This window comes from Plutella xylostella, chromosome 12 (assembly GCF_932276165.1).
Source record: "Plutella xylostella chromosome 12, ilPluXylo3.1, whole genome shotgun sequence".
In the NCBI taxonomy this organism is placed as follows: domain Eukaryota; kingdom Metazoa; phylum Arthropoda; class Insecta; order Lepidoptera; family Plutellidae; genus Plutella; species Plutella xylostella.
In genome coordinates, this window is record NC_063992.1 from 7,320,271 (window position 1) to 7,327,479 (window position 7,209).

Consider the following 7,209-nt stretch of genomic DNA (forward strand, 5'->3'; position numbering starts at 1 on the left):
CGCGCCAAAATCCCACGCTTTCTACGATTGGTCAAGCCTCGGGCGCGGGCGGCGTCGCTTTCTAGCTGTCAGATTAGTGACTTTTCCACCATTATTGCGTCAAACTTAAAGTCGTACGCATTGCAGTTTTTTCGAAATCTTGTTTTATCTGAAATATTAGCAAATTTCCAACAAGATTTTGTTCGCGTCTCGCGTGTTGTGTGAAAATACCAATATTAAGATGGATGCAGTGTCAGATGGGTGCAATTCGACCGGGGAAGTGTTTTTCCACATGTCAAAATGGCGGGCCCGACGCGTGCCTTTCCGAAGAAAATGAGTGTTTGGTGTACATGCTGCGGTCCCCCGTAGCAGGCGCGCCGGAGGAACACAACACGCAAGTGCAGGAGGCGGGCGGCCCGGCGCCGCGCCCGGCCGGCGCGGCCGCCGCCCCCGCCACGCCCACGCCGCTACTGCCGCCGCCCTCCCGCTCTCGTAAGAGACGTCGGGAGACGTCGAGTTTGGCTCTCGGAGACCTCGGAGTAGCATTAGCAGGGCCAGCTGCTCATTAGAGTGCGCGCGCTGCAGCCGCAAGAATCGCCGCGGCACGCGCCGCGCGTCCCGCCGCCGTCACGCGCGCTCGCGCCCGCGCCACCGCCGCCGCCCGGGTCCGCTCTACGAGTTTTTCGGAGCTTGATACACAAGGTTTGAAGTTCTGTCGCAGCAGCCGGTAAGTCAATTACCTATCTGACTTAGTGAGTGCTAATAAGGAAAACCAACTAAGGCCACAAGACTTTTTACTTACACCACAATCAATTGACGAGGTGTGTAATTTATCAATTTCCATAAAAGAACCGTTAGTTCCGGCGGCACCATCTTTTAGAGTGGCTAAAATTGAGGAACACCAACACTTTAACAAAAGTGTCTGGAAGTCTTAGGAATATGCGGACACCCATAAGAAATACTTAGCATGTGACATGTCCCGCGTTCGTAGACTTTAAAGTTAACGAAGAGTTGGCCAACGAGTCGAATTCCTTTATTAACTGGCCTCGTATGCAGCGTAGTGTTGCAGAATTATCTAATGCATTTTTAACTCAAAATAAAATAGTTAATTCTTCACTGCAAAATGTTATTGACTGGGGGTCAAAGGTCAATGAACCGATAACAGCTACTACCTTGTATTCGAAAATAAAAGAAATTTTTGATAAGGATTCTAAGCATGAACTAGTCTCAGGATATATTACAGATTATTTGCAGAAAGCGAAAATACGGAACGAATGTATTGCAGCACGTAGGGGGGCACTTTTGAAACTTCTTGGCGATAAATATATCAGACAGGGCGTAGGCAATATTCCTCTGTCATCTGAATATTTATTTAATCCACTAATGCTGGCAGAGTACATCAATAAGATACAAATATGTTTATTATAGAAAGTAAATTACAAGTGACACAAAATAATTACTTAGCATGTACAAAATGGTTACTTAAACAAACTAACAATAACATTGGTTTTTGATGGTACTTTTGTAAATTTATCGTCACTCCGATGTTGCCGTTAACTCTGCACTAGGCGGTATTGACAAGTTATAACGTGCTACCGTAATATATAACACTGAACCACAACCTTCGACGTCTAGGTCAAGGTCAAGGTTATCGGTCTTTACACAGCCGACAAGACAACCCGCGCGCAGTGCTATGCCGTTACAGTCGGTAGGTAGGTACAGTTGCCCCAGCATACCTACTCTGCTCAACTGTCTAATAAGCCAATGTCCTTTCCTGGTTTTCAAGCAGGGGGAGGAGACAAAAAGATCAATAACAAATACAAGCCCCTTACAATAAATTCAAAGAATCTTATAAAAAATTACTAATTGCCATTTGTAGGCTGCCTTCAATACTACCTTTACTACGTTTGGGAATCACTCATAGCACCACCTGTAGTACCTACCTCAATATCCCGCCTAATACCTCAAAATTCTACAGTTCTTCTTTCACAGTTCGCTCAGTCACTTTGTGGAATGATCTTCCGGAAACTATCCGGCAAGCACCTACGCTAGCCTCGTTTAAAAGAATGGTAAAGGAACACTACATTAAATCCATAGTCTAAAACTGTAATTGAATCCAATTTAACACTGTGTATGTATTTTTATTATATTTATATATTGTATGTATGTTATATAATATATAGTTATGTATTATTATATATGTATTATTATGTAATATAGTATGTACCTACCTCTGTTTAAGTATATTTGTAATATTTTAGTTAGTGTGTAGTATATTAAATAATCTATATTCCTATTTAACATGTACACTGCACCCAATCTTAATCTCTGTTTCCCTCCATCCAAAGGTTGTCTGGCAGAGATCGCTTTTAGTGATAAGACCGCCTTTTGTACCCTAATTAAGTTACATTTTGTTAATTGTATTATTCTGTTTTGGTGTACAAATAAAGTGTATTCTTTCTATCTATCTATCTATCTACCTACTTAAAAGTAATAAAATCAGCTTCCCATTTTACAAAACCACCACTGATTTTACCTTCAGCAGAAAACATAATCAGATTCCATACTGGTGTCGCAAAGAATGCTCGCTCAGATAAACCAAATGTTCACAACAATCACCAATTGGATAGCGGAAACCCTCAGGACTCGAGGAATTCGCATGATTGAGTATCTCAACGATTATTGCCTTGTCAGTCAGTCCAAAGAGAACCTCTTATACAACGATAGACCATTGATTTTCTACAAAGCTTATGATGGATCATCAAAAGTCCATAACGACTCCATCAAAAAGAGCCTGGAATTCTTGGGTGTGGGTTGGGACACACATGCAAACCGCAAGTTCCTCCCACCGTCAAAGACAGACAGTATTCAACAGTCAATTATTGGTATGCTGACATGTGGCAGTTGGAACCTAAAGCAGGCACAACGCCTCTTAGGGAAATTCAACTTTGTAGCCTTTTCACCCACCGGGGAAGGCTACATTGCCGTTTTATGCAAAGACACTGTCAAAAAATCGACTATGCCCCCAGACAGAGTTATTGATTCCAGAAGAGATTATATCAGAGCTAAAGTGGTGGTATTCAACAGTCAATTACTGGTATGCTGACATGTGGCAGTTGGAACCTGAAGCAGGCACAACGCCTCTTAGGGAAATTCAACTTTGTAGCCTTCATCACCCATCGGGGAAGGCTGCATTGCCGTTTTATGCAAAGACACTGTCAAAAATCTTGTCTATGCCGCCAGACAGAGTTATTGATTCCAGAAGAGGTTTCAACAGAGCTAAAGTGGTGGCTACAGAATCTGCACATCCCGTACTTGATCCATGAACCACAACGAGTGATGAATTACCTGACCACAGATGCCTCAGACCAGGCATGGGTTGCCCAAATAAACGATTCAAAGGTTTCGGCCAGTGGGAGAGTTTACAGATGTCATGACATTGTAATTTGAAGGAAATGTTCACTGTTATAGGTGCCATAAGCATGAAATACAAGACACTCAGACAGACAACAGTATTACTACTACAGAGGGACAACAGGACAGTTATGGCCTACATCAAACAAGAAGGAGGGACCAGGTCGTTGACCCTACATTGCCTAGCCAAGACACTACTGGACCTCATCGACGAGCTCGACAGTATGCTGACACCACAGTATGCTGACACCACAGTATGCTGACACCACAGTATGCTGACACCACAGTACCTTCCAGGCGTTACAATGCAAACTGCTTGTCACGCGGACCAACTCCAGAGTGACACTTACTCAGCCCAGCAGTAGAACGGATCGTCAGCTTTTGGGGAATACATACCTCAAATGTCAACAAGGAAATACCTACACACCTATTTGGAATAAATGGTCGGTTTGGTGCTCTAAGCTCATTGACATATATATTACTGCGTAAGGACAGGCCCAACCACTCAAGAAAATGGCACCCGCACGTTGGCCCTAAAATAGACATTTTAGGGCCAACGGTCCTCAGTCGACAGTTGTCTGTGACGGAGAGATGAGTCTTTGTTTCTTGTGATAAATATGCCTATTTTTGTTGTGAAAGGCTAAAAAAACTATGATACGAAGGTCAAAAAGGAATATGGAATATCGTATCATCCTTAATTAATAAATAAACACATTTTAAAGCGATAATTATTTTACTACCAAAGTCTACAATGGCCGCACGATGTAACCTTGTACGGACGTCCGCATACAACTCACTCATATTATTATGTACCTACTGTCCGGTGACGGTAAAATATGAACGCACGTACAAGGTTGCGTCGTCAGGATAAGTAGCTCGGCTCTGACATAGTTCCAACAAATTATGACAGATGGCAGTTATTTTGCTTGTATGAAGAAGGTTTGAGTAAAATGTTCTGAAGGGCGTATCCTTCCTTTCGAAATCATTGTCTAAGCTACATATAAACAAGTTTATTCCTTCGTCAGTAATGGTCGCAAAATATTTAGCTTCTATATTTCTTAATGATGGTGTAGCGAGTCCGCGTTGTTCTATGGTGTAGCTTATCGATCTGTTCTTGTTCATAAATCTGTAATTTCTATAAAAATATCACAGAATCTGGTCGTAAAACACGTTTTAAAGGCTATTTCAGTAGCAAAACCTGTGCCCATGAAGCCACCCATGTGGAATGCACGTGTGCTCATAGAATATCTACAGCATTCTTCTCCGCTGGTAGATAATTTTTTTGGAGTAACTAAGAGAACAGCTACTTTACTCCTATTATACTCGGGGCGCAGGGTACATGATTTAACTCTGCTGCGTTGTGACAATGATCATTTAATTGACGATGGTAAGAGTATAGTCATAGTTCCTGTGTTTGGTTCAAAACCAGATACAAACTCATATCCACAGTCAGGTTAGAAGCTGCTATCGGGGGCAGCCCCCGTATTTTGTAACTTTTTGAGGGCAGATCATAATATAGATGTAATATGAATTATTGTGTGATATACATGCCTAAATAGGTATATAATTATTCTAAGTTTGTTGTGATTAGGTCTATTAGGTTCATGGCCAATTTATTTTTTAATAAATTAGTATAAGGTATTTTAATATGGTCACCTCCATTTCATTGGTATTTCCATCGTTAGTACCTATATTTCTCATCACGGATTTATATCTGATGATCAAAGTAAGTTACCTACTTCACATTATTGCGTCATCTCTAGCTGCCAGGTGATAACAGACATTTCTCATAACATGGATTTCAGATGTCGCTACGGAACACATAATATTGGAGTTTTACCTACCATTAAAACTCTTATTATGTTTCCAGCGACATCTGAAATCCAGCAAGCGCTACCTGGCGCTGCTATTATTATTCGGGAATATAATGGTGGAAAAGTCACTAATCTGACAGCTAGAAAGCGACGCCGCCCGCGCCCGAGGCTTGACCAATCGTAGAAAGCGTGGGATTTTGGCGCGAAAATTTGAAAACTGCAAGCTGCTACGATGATAAGGGAGATGCTATCTCATAACATGGATTTCAGATGTCGCTGGAAACATAATAAGAGTTTTAATGGTAGGTAAAACTCCAATATTATATTATAATAGCTATTTTTTAACTGATGACAAATTAATACATGCTTACCTTACTTTAAGATAAATCTTCATGCAAAATGTAATTGATAATCCTTGTGATAAACTAGTCGTTGTAAAAGACTATGTAACAATTATAACATTCCTTTTTTAGTCTTCATATAAAGAAATGCACATCCGGGTGATTCTCAAAAAATGGCTCCAAAAGCATAATTTCTTTGGCGCATTTTTTTTTTCATGTTGTTTGAATATTATACCCCACATATTGTAGAGGCTTTAGACCTCTTTAGTTATCTCTTATTGGCCCTGAAATCTATCGAGCCGATTCAAAGTTACAGCGATTTTAAACAATTTTGCGCCAATGAAATTAGATTGGCACCAATGAAATTAGAAAACACACCAAAGAAATTATAAAAGGTCCCAAAGAAGTTAGTTTTAAGAACAAATAAATTAGAAATTGTTTTAAAGAAATTAGTTTTATACGTAGATTGCAAATAATACACAACAAAACTAAAAATCACGCATATCTTTATTTGTTTTTAACATAATTACCTGATCACGTAAGGGTGCAAGGGTTCTAAACATCCGAATGAATCAATTGCCAACCTCACCTGCCCGTGGTGCACTCTGCCTAATAACAGACGAGGCTCTGGCGACCGGATGATGGCAGTATAACCATCCAAAAACAGCCACTCTAAATCCCATAGGACGGCGATGGGCAGCAGCGTCACCGGTATAAAAAAGTGTAAAGAGGACGAGGACACGATGTCCTACCATCAGGAGGGCGACCAACTGTCCCAAGGTGGCGTAGGATTCCTCGTCAACAAGACCCTTGTCAACAACGTAGTGGAGATCAGCAGTGTGTCAAATCGGGTAGCGTACCTAGTACTTAAACTAACCGAGAGGTATTCCTTGAAGGTCGTACAGTTATATGCACCAACCTCGGCACACTCTGACACAGAAGTCGAAGCAGTATACGAGGATATCTCTAGGGCATCACGTGTACTGCTAGGACCCAATTCACCGTGGTGATGGGGGACTTCAACGCCAAAGTGGGAGTACAAGAATGCGACGAATCGAGGGTAGGACCTCATGGCTTTGGTAGCAGAAACCAGAGAGGGCAAATGCTAGTAGACTTCCTCGAAAGGGAGGGGCTTTCTTTCTGATGAATTCTTTCTTTGAGAATCGGCCCCAGAGGAAGTGGACATGGGCAAGCCCCGATGGTAGGACGAAAAACGAAAAAGACTTCATTATGACTGACAAGCTGCACGTTTTCAGATATGTCCCAGTGATCAATAGGTTTAAAACTGGGAGTGATCACCGACTTCTCCGAGGCACTCTGAATATCAACTTCAAGCTGGAGAGGAGATGTCTTGTGAAGTCGACCCTTCGTCCCACACTGCACCAAATTGGAGCTGTCAACACCAGCTTCTAGAGAGGACTACAGTTCTTCAGAAGGGTCCCTTCTGAAGAACTATAGACCGATCTCGCTTTTAAGCCATGTATACAAGCTGTTCTCAAGGGTTATCACGAATGGTCTTGCCCAAATGTTAGACGAGTTTCAGCACCCGGATCAGGCTGGGTTTCAAAAAAGCTTTAGTACAATAGACCACATCCACACAGTAAGGTAGATTATACAGAAGACCGAAGAGTATAATCACCCTCTGTATCTAGCCTTTGTGG

The 7,209-nt window shown here is 41.8% G+C and overlaps 1 long non-coding RNA gene across 1 annotated transcript; it reads right to left on the bottom strand.

The window, feature by feature from the left end:
- Nucleotides 1-1,180: 1,180 nt before the first annotated feature.
- Nucleotides 1,181-2,931, bottom strand: LOC125489298. The gene is made up of 2 exons (XR_007266868.1): nt 2,460-2,931; nt 1,181-1,922 (listed from the first exon to the last, which is right to left on the bottom strand). It is a non-coding gene; the product is annotated as an uncharacterized LOC125489298 (long non-coding RNA).
- Between the last annotated feature and the right edge of the window lie 4,278 nt (nt 2,932-7,209).